Source organism: Amblyomma maculatum, unplaced genomic scaffold, assembly GCF_055883805.1.
Source record: "Amblyomma maculatum isolate TAMU_Amacu unplaced genomic scaffold, ASM5588380v1 scaffold_22, whole genome shotgun sequence".
In the NCBI taxonomy this organism is placed as follows: Eukaryota; Metazoa; Arthropoda; class Arachnida; order Ixodida; family Ixodidae; genus Amblyomma; species Amblyomma maculatum.
In genome coordinates, this window is record NW_028146747.1 from 928699 (window position 1) to 942360 (window position 13662).

The window sequence follows — 13662 nt, forward strand, 5'->3', positions numbered from 1 at the left end:
AAGCAGCAGCAGCAGCAGCAGCAGCAGCAGCAGCAGCTAGCAGCGGTGGCGGCTGCAGCAGAAGCAGCAGCAGAAGCTGGCTGCAGATAGCAGCGGTGGCGCCTGCAGCAGCAGCAGCAGCAGCAGCAGCAGCAGCAAGCACTGGCAGCAGCTAGAGCAGCAGCAGCAGCAGTAAGCAGCACCATCAGCAGCAGCAAGCTGAAGCAAGCAGCAGCAGCAAGCTGAAGCAGCAAGCAGCAGCAGCTAGCAGCAGCAGCAGTAGTAGCAAACAGCAAGCAGGAGCAGCAGCAGCAACTAGCAGCACAGCAGCAGCAGAAGCAGCAAGCAGAAGCAGCAAGCAGCAGCAGCAGCTGGCAGCAGCAGCAGCAGCAAGTAGCTGGCAGCAGCTAGCAGCAGCAACAGCAGCAAGCAGCTGGAAGGAGCTAGAGCAGCAGCAGCAGTAGCAGCAAGCAGCAGCAGCAGAAGCAGCAACAGCTAGTAGCAGCAGCAGTGTCAGCAGCAGCAAGCAGCTGGCAGCAGCTAGAGCAGCAGCAGCAACAGTAGCAGCAAGGAGCAGCAACAGCAAGTAGCAGCAGCAAGCAGCAGCAAATAGCAGCAGCAACCAGCAGCACCAAGCAGCAGCAGCAAGCAGCATTAGCAAGTAGAAGCAACAGCAGCAGCAGCAGCAGCAGCAGCAAGCAGCAGCAGCAGCAGCAGCAGCAGCAGCAGCAGCAGCAGCAGCAGCAGCTGGTAGCATCTAGCAGTGGCGGCGGCGGTGGCAGCAGCAGCAGCAAGCAGCTGGCAGCAGCTGGCAGCAGCTAGCAGCAGCAACAGCAGCAAGCAGCTGGAAGGAGCTAGAGCAGAAGCAGCAGCAGCAACAGCTAGTAGCAGCAGCAACAGCAGCAAGCAGCTGGAAGGAGCTAGAGCAGCAGCAACAGCTAGTAGCAGCAGCAACCAGCAACAGCAAGCAGCAGCAGCAGCAGCAGCAGCAGCAGCAGCAGCAGCAGCAGCAGCAAGCACTGGCAGCAGCTAGAGCAGCAGCAGCAGCAGTAAGCAGCACCATCAGCAGCAGCAAGCTGAAGCACGCAGCAGCAGCAAGCTGAAGCAGCAAGCAGCAGCAGCTAGCAGCAGCAGCAGTAGTAGCAAACAGCAAGCAGGAGCAGCAGCAGCAACTAGCAGCACAGCAGCAGCAGAAGCGGCAAGCAGAAGCAGCAAGCAGCAGCAGCACCTGGCAGCTAGCAGTGGCGGCGACGGCAGCAGCAGCAGCAGCAAGCACCTGGCAGGAGCTAGCAGAATCAGCAGCAGCAACTAGCAGCACAGCAGCAGCAGAAGCGGCAAGCAGAAGCAGCAAGCAGCAGCAGCACCTGGCAGCTAGCAGTGGCGGCGACGGCAGCAGCAGCAGCAGCAAGCACCTGGCAGGAGCTAGCAGAATCAGCAGCAGCAAGCAGGCGGAAGCAGCTAGCCCAGCAGCAGCAGCATCAGAAGCAGCAGCAACTGCAAGCAGCAACAGCAACCAGCAACAGCTAGCAGCAGCAGTAGTAGCAAGCAGCAGCAGCAGCAGCAGCAGCAGCAGCAGCAGCAGCAGCAGCAGCAGCAGCAGCAGCAGCAGCAGCAGCAGCAGCAGCAGCTGGCAGCAGCTAGCAGTGGCGGCGGCGGCGGCAGCAGCAGCAGCAGCAAGTAGCTGGCAGCAGCTAGCAGCAGCTAGCAGCAGCAACAGCAGCAAGCAGCTGGAAGGAGCTAGAGCAGCAGCAGCAGCAGCAGCTAGCAGTGGCGGCGGTGGCGGCAGCAGCAGCAGCAGCAAGTAGCTGGCAGCAGCTAGCAGCAGCAACAGCAGCAAGCAGCTGGAAGGAGCTAGAGCAGCAGCAAGCAGCAGTAGCAGCAAGCAGCAGCAGCAGAAGCAGCAACAGCTAGTAGCAGCAGCAGTGTCAGCAGCAGCAAGCAGCAGTAGCAGCAAGCAGCAGCAGCAGAAGCAGCAACAGCTAGTAGCAGCAGCAGTGTCAGCAGCAGCAAGCAGCTGGCAGCAGCAGCAACAGTAGCAGCAAGGAGCAGCAACAGCAAGTAGCAGCAGCAAGCAGCAGCAAATAGCAGCAGCAACCAGCAGCACCAAGCAGCAGCAGCAGCAAGCAGCATCAGCAAGTAGAAGCAACAGCAGCAGCAGCAGCAAGCAGCAGCAGCAGCAGCAAGCAGCAGCAGCAGCAGCAAGCAGCAGCAAGCAGCAGCAGCAGCAGCAGCAGCAGCAGCTGGTAGCAGCTAGCAGTGGCGGCGGCGGTGGCAGCAGCAGCAGCAAGCAGCTGGCAGCAGCTGGCAGCAGCTAGCAGCAGCAACAGCAGCAAGCAGCTGGAAGGAGCTAGAGCAGAAGCAGCAGCAGAAGCAGCAGCAGCAACAGCTAGTAGCAGCAGCAACAGCAGCAAGCAGCTGGAAGGAGCTAGAGCAGCAGCAACAGCTAGTAGCAGCAGCAAGCAGCAGCAGCACCTGGCAGCTGGCAGCAGCTAGCAGCGGTGGCGGCTGCAGCAGAAGCAGCAGCAGAAGCTGGCTGCAGATAGCAGCGGTGGCGCCTGCAGCAGCAGCAGCAGCAGCAGCAGCAGCAGCAGCAGCAGCAGCAGCAACCAGGAACAGCTAGCAGGAAGCAGCAGCAGCAGACAAGCAGCAAGGAGCTGGAAGGAGCTAGAGCAGCAGCAGCAGCAGAAGCAGCAGCAGCAGCAACAGCTAGTAGCAGCAGCAACCAGCAACAGCAAGCAGCAGCAGCAGCAGTAGCAGCAGCTAGCTGCTAGCAGCAGCAACCAGCAGAAGCAGCAGCAGCTAGCAGCAGCAGCAGCAGCAACCAGCACAAGCAGCAGCAGCAGCTGGCAGCATCTAGCAGCGGCGGCGGCTGCAGCAGCAGCATCTAGCAGCAGCAGCAGCGAGCAGCAGCAGCAAGCAGCAGCAGCACCTGGCAGCTGGCAGCAGCTAGCAGCGGTGGCGGCTGCAGCAGAAGCAGCAGCAGAAGCTGGCTGCAAATAGCAGCGGTGGCGCCTGCAGCAGCAGCAGCAGCAGCAGCAGCAGCAGCAGCAGCAGCAGCAGCAGCAGCAGCAGCAGCAAGCACTGGCAGCAGGAGCAGTAAGCAGCACCATCAGCAGCAGCAAGCTGAAGCAAGCAGCAGCAGCAGCAGCAGCAGCAGCAGCAAGCACTGGCAGCAGCTAGAGCAGCAGCAGCAGCAGTAAGCAGCACCATCAGCAGCAGCAAGCTCAAGCAAGCAGCAGCAGCAAGCTGAAGCAGCAAGCAGCAGCAGCTAGCAGCAGCAGCAGTAGTAGCAAACAGCAAGCAGGAGCAGCAGCAGCAACTAGCAGCACAGCAGCAGCGGAAGCAGCAAGCAGAAGCAGCAAGCAGCAGCAGCACCTGGCAGCTAGCAGTGGCGGCGGCGGCAGCAGCAGCAGCAGCAAGCACCTGGCAGGAGCTAGCAGAATCAGCAGCAGCAAGCAGGCGGAAGCAGCTAGCCCAGCAGCAACAGCATCAGAAGCAGCAGCAACTGTAAGCAGCAACAGCAACCAGCAACAGCTAGCAGCAGCATTAGTAGCAAGCAGCAAGCAGCAGCAGCAGCAGCAGCAGCAGCAGCAGCAGCAGCAGCAGCAGCTGGCAGCAGCTAGCAGTGGCGGCGGCGGCGGCAGCAGCAGCAGCAGCAAGTAGCTGGCAGCAGCTAGCAGCAGCAACAGCAGCAAGCAGCTGGAAGGAGCTAGAGCAGCAGCAGCAGCAGCAGCAGCAGCAGCAGCAGCAGCAGCAGCAGCAGCAGCAGCAGCAGCAGCAGCAGCAGCAGCAGCAACAGCTAGTAGCAGCAGCAACCAGCAACAGCAGCAGCAGCTACCAGCATCAGCAGCAGCAAGCAGCTGGAAGCAGCTAGCGCAACAGCAGCAGCAGCAGCAGCAACTGCAAGCAGCAGCAGCAACCAGCAACAGCAAGCAGCAGCAGCAGCAGCTGGAAGCAGCTAGAGCAGCAGCAGCAGCACTAAGCAGCACCATCAGCAGCAGCAAGCTGAAGCAAGCAGCAGCAGCAAGCAGAAACAGCAAGCAGCAGCAGCAGCAGCAGCAGCAGCAAGCAGCAGCAGCACCTGGCAGCTGGCAGCAGCTAGCAGCGGTGGCGGCGGCAGCAGAAGCAGCAGCAGAAGCTGGCTGCAGATAGCAGCGGTGGCGCCTGCAGCAGCAGCAGCAGCAGCAGCAGCAGCAGCAGCAGCAGCAGCAGCAGCAGCAGCAGCAGCAGCAGCAGCAGCAGCAACCAGGAACAGCTAGCAGGAAGCAGCAGCAGCAGCAGCAACAGCAGCAAGGAGCTGGAAGGAGCTAGAGCAGCAGCAGCAGCAGAAGCAGCAGCAGCAGCAACAGCTAGTAGCAGCAGCAACCAGCAACAGCAAGCAGCAGCAGCAGCAGTAGCAGCAGCTAGCTGCTAGCAGCAGCAACCAGCAGAAGCAGCAGCAGCAGCAGCAGCAGCAGCAGCTAGCAGCAGCAGCAGCAAGCAGAAGTAGCAAGCAGCAGCAGCACCTCGCAGCTGGCCCAGCTAGCAGCGGCGGCGGTGGCGGCAGCAGCAGTAGCAGCAGAAGCAGCAGCAGCTGGCCACAGCTAGCAGGGGCGGCGGCAGCAGCAGCAGCAGCAGCAGCAAGCTGAAGCAAGCAGCAGCAGCAAGCAGAAGCAGCAAGCAGCAGCAGCTAGCAGCAGCAGCAGCAGTAGTAGCAAGCAGCAAGCAGCAGCAGCAGCTAGCAGCACAGCAGCAGCAGCAGCAGCAGCAGCAGCAGCAGCAAGCACTGGCAGCAGCTGGAAGCAGCTAGAGCAGCAGCAGCAGCAGCAGTAAGCAGCACCATCAGCAGCAGTAAGCAGAAGCAGCTAGCAGCAGCAGCAGCAGCAGCAGCAGCAGCAGCAGCAGCAGCAAGCAGCAGCAGCACCTGGCAGCTGGCAGCAGCTAGCAGCGGTGGCGGCGGCGGCAGCAGCAGCAGCAGCAGCACCTGGCAGCTGGCAGCAGCTAGCAGCGGTGGCGGCGGCAGCAGAAGCAGCAGCAGAAGCTGACTGCAGATAGCAGCGGTGGCGCCTGCAGCAGCAGCAGCAGCAGCAGCAGCAGCAGCAGCAGCAGCAGCAGCAGCAGCAGCAGCAGCAGCAGCAGCAGCAGCAGCAGCAGCAGCAGCAGCAAGCACTGGCAGCAGCAGCAGTAAGCAGCACCATCAGCAGCAGCAAGCTGAAGCAAGCAGCAAGCAGCAAGCAGCAGCAGCAGCAGCAGCAGCAGCAGCAGCAGCACCAAGCACTGGCAGCAGCTAGAGCAGCAGCAGCAGCAGCAGTAAGCAGCACCATCAGCAGCAGCAAGCTGAAGCAAGCAGCAGCAGCAAGCAGAAGCAGCAAGCAGCAGTAGTAGCAAGCAGCAAGAAGGAGCAGTAGCAGCAACTAGCACCACAGCAGCATCAGAAGCAGCAAGCAGCAGCAGCACCTGGCAGCTAGCAGTGGCGGCGGCGGCAGCAGCAGCAGCAGCAGGCACCTGGCAGGAGCTAGCAGAATCAGCAACAGCAAGCAGGTGGAAGCAGCTAGCCCAGCAGCAACTGCAAGCAGCAACAGCAACCAGCAACAGCTAGCAGCAGCAGTAGTAGCAAGCAGCAAGCAGCAGCAGCAGCTGGCAGCAGCTAGCAGTGGCGGAGGCGGCGGCAGCAGCAGCAGCAGCAAGTAGCTGGCAGCAGCTAGCAGCAGCAACAGCAGCAAGCAGCTGGAAGGAGCGAGAGCAGCTGCAGCAGCAGCAGGAGCAGCAGCAGCAGCAGCTACAGCTAGTAGCAGCAGCAACCAGCAACAGCAGCAGCAGCAGCAGCATGCACCTGGCAGCAGCTACCAGCATCAGCAGCAGCAAGCAGCTGGAAGCAGCTAGCGCAACAGCAGCAGCAGCAGCAACTGCAAGCAGCAGGAGCAGCAGCAGCAGCAGCAGCAGCAACCAGGAACAGCTAGCAGCAAGCAGCAGCAGCAGCAGCAACAGCAGCAAGGAGCTGGAAGGAGCTAGAGCAGCAGCAGCAGCAGAAGCAGCAGCAGCAGCAACAGCTAGTAGCAGCAGCAACCAGCAACAGCAAGCAGCAGCAGCAGCAGTAGCAGCAGCTAGCTGCTAGCAGCAGCAGCAGTAGCTAGCAGCAGCAGCAAGCAGAAGTAGCAAGCAGCAGCAGCACCTGGCAGCTGGCAGCAGCTAGCAGCGGCGGCGGTGGCGGCAGCAGCAGCAGCAGCAGAAGGAGCAGCAGCTAGCCACAGCTAGCAGGGGCGGCGGCTGCGGCGGCAGCAGCAGCAGCAGCAGCAGCAGCAGCAGCAGCAAGCTGAAGCAAGCAGCAGCAGCAAGCAGAAGCAGCAAGCAGCAGCAGCTAGCAGCAGCAGCAGCAGCAGTAGTAGCAAGCAGCAAGCAGCAGCAGCTAGCAGCACAGCAGCAGCAGCAGCAGCAGCAAGCACTGGCAGCAGCTGGAAGCAGCTAGAGCAGCAGCAGCAGCAGTAAGCAGCACCATCAGCAGCAGCAAGCTGAAGCAAGCAGCAGCAGTAAGCAGAAGCAGCTAGCAGCAGCAGCAGAAGCAGCAAGCAGCAGCAGCAGCAGCTGCTAGCAGCACAGCAGGAGCAGAAGTAGCAAGCAGAGGCAGCAAGCAGGAGCAGCACCTGGCAGCTAGCAGTGGCGGCGGCAGCAGCAACAAGCACCTGGCAGGAGCTAGCAGAATCAGCAGCAGCAAGCAGCCGGAAGCAGCTAGCGCAGCAGCAGCAGCAGCAGCATCAGAAGCAGCAGCAACTGCAAGCAGCAGCAGTAGTAGCAAGCAGCAAGCGGCAGCAGCAGCAACAGCAGCAAGCAGCTGGAAGGAGCTAGAGCAGAAGCAGCTAGTAGCAGCAGCAACAGCAGCAAGCAGCTGGAAGAAGCTAGAGCAGCAGCAACAGCTAGTAGCAGCAGCAACCAGCAACAGCAAGCAGCAGCAGCAGTATCAGCAAGCAGCAGCAGCAGCAGCAGCAACCAGCACAAGCAGCAGCAGCAGCTGGCAGCATCTAGCAGCGGCGGCGGCTGTAGCAGCAGCATCTAGCAGCAGCAGCAGCGAGCAGCAGCAGCAAGCAGCAGCAGCACCTGGCAGCTGGCAGCAGCTAGCAGCGGTGGCGGCTGCAGCAGAAGCAGCAGCAGAAGCTGGCTGCAGATAGCAGCGGTGGCGCCTGCAGCAGCAGCAGCAGCAGCAGCAGCAGCAGCAGCAAGCACTGGCAGCAGCTAGAGCAGCAGCAGCAGCAGTAAGCAGCACCATCAGCAGCAGCAAGCTGAAGCAAGCAGCAGCAGCAAGCTGAAGCAGCAAGCAGCAGCAGCTAGCAGCAGCAGCAGTAGTAGCAAACAGCAAGCAGGAGCAGCAGCAGCAACTAGCAGCACAGCAGCAGCAGAAGCAGCAAGCAGAAGCAGCAAGCAGCAGCAGCAGCTGGCAGCAGCAGCAGCAGCAGCAAGTAGCTGGCAGCAGCTAGCAGCAGCAACAGCAGCAAGCAGCTGGAAGGAGCTAGAGCAGCAGCAAGCAGCAGTAGCAGCAAGCAGCAGCAGCAGAAGCAGCAACAGCTAGTAGCAGCAGCAGTGTCAGCAGCAGCAAGCAGCTGGCAGCAGCTAGAGCAGCAGCAGCAACAGTAGCAGCAAGGAGCAGCAACAGCAAGTAGCAGCAGCAAGCAGCAGCAAATAGCAGCAGCAACCAGCAGCACCAAGCAGCAGCAGCAAGCAGCATCAGCAAGTAGAAGCAACAGCAGCAGCAGCAGCAGCAAGCAGCTGCAGCAGCAGCAGCAGCAGCAGCAGCAAGCAGCAGCAGCAGCAGCAGCAGCAGCAGCTGGTAGCATCTAGCAGTGGCGGCGGCGGTGGCAGCAGCAGCAGCAAGCAGCTGGCAGCAGCTAGCAGCAGCAACAGCAGCAAGCAGCTGGAAGGAGCTAGAGCAGAAGCAGCAGCAGCAACAGCTAGTAGCAGCAGCAACAGCAGCAAGCAGCTGGAAGGAGCTAGAGCAGCAGCAACAGCTAGTAGCAGCAGCAACCAGCAACAGCAAGCAGCAGCAGCAGCAGCAGCAGCAGCAGCAGCAGCAGCAGCAGCAGCAGCAGCAGCAGCAGCAGCAGCAGCAGCAGCAGCAGCAGCAAGCACTGGCAGCAGCTAGAGCAGCAGCAGCAGCAGTAAGCAGCACCATCAGCAGCAGCAAGCTGAAGCAAGCAGCAGCAGGAAGCTGAAGCAAGCAGCAGCAGCAAGCTGAAGCAGCAAGCAGCAGCAGCTAGCAGCAGCAGCAGTAGTAGCAAACAGCAAGCAGGAGCAGCAGCAGCAACTAGCAGCACAGCAGCAGCAGAAGCGGCAAGCAGAAGCAGCGAGCAGCAGCAGCACCTGGCAGCTAGCAGTGGCGGCGACGGCAGCAGCAGCAGCAAGCACCTGGCAGGAGCTAGCAGAATCAGCAGCAGCAAGCAGGCGGAAGCAGCTAGCCCAGCAGCAGCAGCATCAGAAGCAGCAGCAACTGCAAGCAGCAACAGCAGCCAGCAACAGCTAGCAGCAGCAGTAGTAGCAAGCAGCAGCAGCAGCAGCAGCAGCAGCAGCAGCAGCAGCAGCAGCAGCAGCAGCAGCAGCAGCTGGCAGCAGCTAGCAGTGGCGGCGGCGGCGGCAGCAGCAGCAGCAGCAAGTAGCTGGCAGCAGCTAGCAGCAGCAACAGCAGCAAGCAGCTGGAAGGAGCTAGAGCAGCAGCAGCAGCAGCTAGCAGCGGTGGCGGCTGCAGCAGAAGCAGCAGCAGAAGCTGGCTGCAGATAGCAGCGGTGGCGCCTGCAGCAGCAGCAGCAGCAGCAGCAGCAGCAGCAACAGCAGCAGCAGCAGCAGCAGCAGCAGCAGCAGCAGCAGCAGCAGCAAGCACTGGCAGCAGCTAGAGCAGCAGCAGCAGCAGTAAGCAGCACCATCAGCAGCAGCAAACTGAAGCAAGCAGCAGCAGCAAGCTGAAGCAGCAAGCAGCAGCAGCTAGCAGCAGCAGCAGTAGTAGCAAACAGCAAGCAGGAGCAGCAGCAGCAACTAGCAGCAGCAGCAACTAGCAGCACAGCAGCAGCAGAAGCAGCAAGCAGAAGCAGCAAGCAGCAGCAGCAGCTGGCAGCAGCAGCAGCAGCAAGTAGCTGGCAGCAGCTAGCAGCAGCAACAGCAGCAAGCAGCTGGAAGGAGCTAGAGCAGCAGCAGCAGTAGCAGCAAGCAGCAGCAGCAGAAGCAGCAACAGCTAGTAGCAGCAGCAGTGTCAGCAGCAGCAAGCAGCTGGCAGCAGCTAGAGCAGCAGCAGCAACAGTAGCAGCAAGGAGCAGCAACAGCAAGTAGCAGCAGCAAGCAGCAGCAAATAGCAGCAGCAACCAGCAGCACCAAGCAGCAGCAGCAAGCAGCATCAGCAAGTAGAAGCAACAGCAGCAGCAGCAGCAGCAGCAGCAAGCAGCAGCAGCAGCAGCAGCAGCAGCAGCAGCAGCAGCTGGTAGCATCTAGCAGTGGCGGCGGCGGTGGCAGCAGCAGCAGCAAGCAGCTGGCAGCAGCTGGCAGCAGCTAGCAGCAGCAACAGCAGCAAGCAGCTGGAAGGAGCTAGAGCAGAAGCAGCAGCAGCAACAGCTAGTAGCAGCAGCAACAGCAGCAAGCAGCTGGAAGGAGCTAGAGCAGCAGCAACAGCTAGTAGCAGCAGCAACCAGCAACAGCAAGCAGCAGCAGCAGTAGCAGCAGCAGCAGCAGCAGCAGCAGCAGCAGCAGCAGCAGCAGCAGCAGCAGCAGCAGCAGCAGCAGCAGCAGCAGCAGCAAGCACTGGCAGCAGCTAGAGCAGCAGCAGCAGCAGTAAGCAGCACCATCAGCAGCAGCAAGCTGAAGCACGCAGCAGCAGCAAGCTGAAGCAGCAAGCAGCAGCAGCTAGCAGCAGCAGCAGTAGTAGCAAACAGCAAGCAGGAGCAGCAGCAGCAACTAGCAGCACAGCAGCAGCAGAAGCGGCAAGCAGAAGCAGCAAGCAGCAGCAGCACCTGGCAGCTAGCAGTGGCGGCGATGGCAGCAGCAGCAGCAGCAAGCACCTGGCAGGAGCTAGCAGAATCAGCAGCAGCAAGCAGGCGGAAGCAGCTAGCCCAGCAGCAGCAGCATCAGAAGCAGCAGCAACTGCAAGCAGCAACAGCAACCAGCAACAGCTAGCAGCAGCAGTAGTAGCAAGCAGCAGCAGCAGCAGCAGCAGCAGCAGCAGCAGCAGCTGGCAGCAGCTAGCAGTGGCGGCGGCGGCGGCAGCAGCAGCAGCAGCAAGTAGCTGGCAGCAGCTAGCAGCAGCAACAGCAGCAAGCAGCTGGAAGGAGCTAGAGCAGCAGCAGCAGCAGCAGCAGCAGCAGCAGCAGCAGCAGCAGCAGCAGCAGCAGCAGCAGCAGCAGCAGCAGCTCGCAGTGGCGGCGGTGGCGGCAGCAGCAGCAGCAGCAAGTAGCTGGCAGCAGCTAGCAGCAGCAACAGCAGCAAGCAGCTGGAAGGAGCTAGAGCAGCAGCAAGCAGCAGTAGCAGCAAGCAGCAGCAGCAGAAGCAGCAACAGCTAGTAGCAGCAGCAGTGTCAGCAGCAGCAAGCAGCAGCAGCAGAAGCAGCAACAGCTAGTAGCAGCAGCAGTGTCAGCAGCAGCAAGCAGCTGGCAGCAGCAGCAACAGTAGCAGCAAGGAGCAGCAACAGCAAGTAGCAGCAGCAAGCAGCAGCAAATAGCAGCAGCAACCAGCAGCAACAAGCAGCAGCAGCAGCAAGCAGCATCAGCAAGTAGAAGCAACAGCAGCAGCAGCAGCAGCAAGCAGCAGCAGCAGCAGCAAGCAGCAGCAAGCAGCAGCAGCAGCAGCAGCAGCTGGTAGCAGCTAGCAGTGGCGGCGGCGGTGGCAGCAGCAGCAGCAAGCAGCTGGCAGCAGCTGGCAGCAGCTAGCAGCAGCAACAGCAGCAAGCAGCTGGAAGGAGCTAGAGCAGAAGCAGCAGCAGAAGCAGCAGCAGCAACAGCTAGTAGCAGCAGCAACAGCAGCAAGCAGCTGGAAGGAGCTAGAGCAGCAGCAACAGCTAGTAGCAGCAGCAACCAGCAACAGCAAGCAGCAGCAGCAGTAGCAGCAAGCAGCAGCAGCAGCAGCAACCAGCACAAGCAGCAGCAGCAGCTGGCAGCATCTAGCAGCGGCGGCGGCTGCAGCAGCAGCATCTAGCAGCAGCAGCAGCGAGCAGCAGCAGCAAGCAGCAGCAGCACCTGGCAGCTGGCAGCAGCTAGCAGCGGTGGCGGCTGCAGCAGAAGCAGCAGCAGAAGCTGTCTGCAGATAGCAGCGGTGGCGCCTGCAGCAGCAGCACCAGCAGCAGCAAGCACTGGCAGCAACTAGAGCAGCAGCAGCAGCAGTAAGCAGCACCATCAGCAGCAGCAAGCTGAAGCAGCAAGCAGCAGTAGCTAGCAGCAGCAGCAGTAGTAGCAAACAGCAAGCAGGAGCAGCAGCAGCAACTAGCAGCACAGCAGCAGCAGAAGCAGCAAGCAGAAGCAGCAAGCAGCAGCAGCAGCACCTGGCAGCTAGCAGTGGCGGCGGCGGCAGCAGCAGCAGCAGCAAGCACCTGGCAGGAGCTAGCAGAATCAGCAGCAGCAAGCAGGCGGAAGCAGCTAGCCCAGCAGCAGCAGCATCAGAAGCAGCAGCAACTGCAAGCAGCAACAGCAACCAGCAACAGCTAGCAGCAGCAGTAGTAGCAAGCAGCAAGCAGCAGCAGCAGCAGCAGCAGCTAGCAGTGGCGGCGGTGGCGGCAGCAGCAGCAGCAGCAAGTAGCTGGCAGCAGCTAGCAGCAGCAACAGCAGCAAGCAGCTGGAAGGAGCTAGAGCAGCAGCAGCAGCTAGCAGCAGCAAGCAGCAGTAGCAGCAAGCAGCAGCAGCAGAAGCAGCAACAGCTAGTAGCAGCAGCAGTGTCAGCAGCAGCAAGCAGCAGTAGCAGGAAGCAGCAGCAGCAGCAGCAACAGTAGCAGCAAGGAGCAGCAACAGCAAGTAGCAGCAGCAAGCAGCAGCAAATAGCAGCAGCAACCAGCAGCACCAAGCAGCAGCAGCAGCAAGCAGCATCAGCAAGTAGAAGCAACAGCAGCAGCAGCAGCAGCAGCAGCAGCAGCTGGTAGCAGCTAGCAGTGGCGGCGGCGGTGGCAGCAGCAGCAGCAAGCAGCTGGCAGCAGCTGGCAGCAGCTAGCAGCAGCAACAGCAGCAAGCAGCTGGAAAGAGCTAGAGCAGAAGCAGCAGCAGAAGCAGCAGCAGCAACAGCTAGTAGCAGCAGCAACAGCAGCAAGCAGCTGGAAGGAGCTAGAGCAGCAGCAGCAGCAGCAGCAGCAGCAGCAGCAGCAGCAGCAGCAGCAGCAGCAGCAGCAGCAGCAAGCACTGGCAGCAACTAGAGCAGCAGCAGCAAGCTGAAGCAAGCAGCAGCAGCAAGCTGAAGCAGCAAGCAGCAGCAGCTAGCAGCAGCAGCAGCAGTAGCAAACAGCAAGCAGGAGCAGCAGCAGCAACTAGCAGCACAGCAGCAGCACCTGGCAGCTAGCAGTGGCGGCGGCGGCAGCAGCAGCAGCAGCAAGCGCCTGGCAGGAGCTAGCAGAATCAGCAGCAGCAAGCAGGCGGAAGCAGCTAGCCCAGCAGCAGCAGCATCAGAAGCAGCAGCAACTGCAAGCAGCAACAGCAACCAGCAACAGCTAGCAGCAGCAGTAGTAGCAAGCAGCAGCAGCAGCAGCTAGCAGTGGCGGCGGTGGCGGCAGCAGCAGCAGCAGCAAGTAGCTGGCAGCAGCTAGCAGCAGCAACAGCAGCAAGCAGCTGGAAGGAGCTAGAGCAGCAGCAGCAGCTAGCAGCAGCAAGCAGCAGTAGCAGCAAGCAGCAGCAGCAGAAGCAGCAACAGCTAGTAGCAGCAGCAGTGTCAGCAGCAGCAAGCAGCAGTAGCAGCAAGCAGCAGCAGCAGAAGCAGCAACAGCTAGTAGCAGCAGCAGTGTCAGCAGCAGCAAGCAGCTGGCAGCAACAGTAGCAGCAAGGAGCAGCAACAGCAAGTAGCAGCAGCAAGCAGCAGCAAATAGCAGCAGCAACCAGCAGCACCAAGCAGCAGCAGCAGCAAGCAGCATCAGCAAGTAGAAGCAACAGCAGCAGCAGCAGCAAGCAGCAGCAGCAGCAGCAGCAGCAGCAGCAGCAGCAGCAGCAACAGCAGCAAGCAGCTGGAAGGAGCTAGAGCAGAAGCAGCAGCAGAAGCAGCAGCAGCAACAGCTAGTAGCAGCAGCAACAGCAGCAAGCAGCTGGAAGGAGCTAGAGCAGCAGCAACAGCTAGTAGCAGCAGCAACCAGCAACAGCAAGCAGCAGCAGCAGTAGCAGCAAGCAGCAGCAGCAGCAGCAGCAACCAGCACAAGCAGCAGCAGCAGCTGGCAGCATCTAGCAGCGGCGGCGGCTGCAGCAGCAGCATCTAGCAGCAGCAGCAAGCAGCAGCAGCACCTGGCAGCTGGCAGCAGCTAGCAGCGGTGGCGGCTGCAGCAGAAGCAGCAACAGAAGCTGGCTGCAGATAGCAGCGGTGGCGCCTGCAGCAGCAGCAGCAGCAGCAGCAGCAGCAGCAGCAGCAGCAGCAGCAGCAGCAGCAGCAGCAGCAGCAGCAGCAGCAGCAGCAGCAGCAGCAGCAGCAGCAGCAGCAGCAGCAGCAGCAGCAGCAACAGCAGCAGCAGCAAGCACTGGCAGCAACTAGAGCAGCAGCAGCAGCAGTAAGCAGCACCATCAG

The 13662-nt window shown here is 61.0% G+C and overlaps 1 pseudogene; it reads left to right on the forward strand.

Annotated features, from left to right (window-relative positions):
• LOC146171465 (uncharacterized) overlaps positions 1–13662 on the forward strand; it is a 96645-nt pseudogene that overhangs the window by 44160 nt on the left and 38823 nt on the right.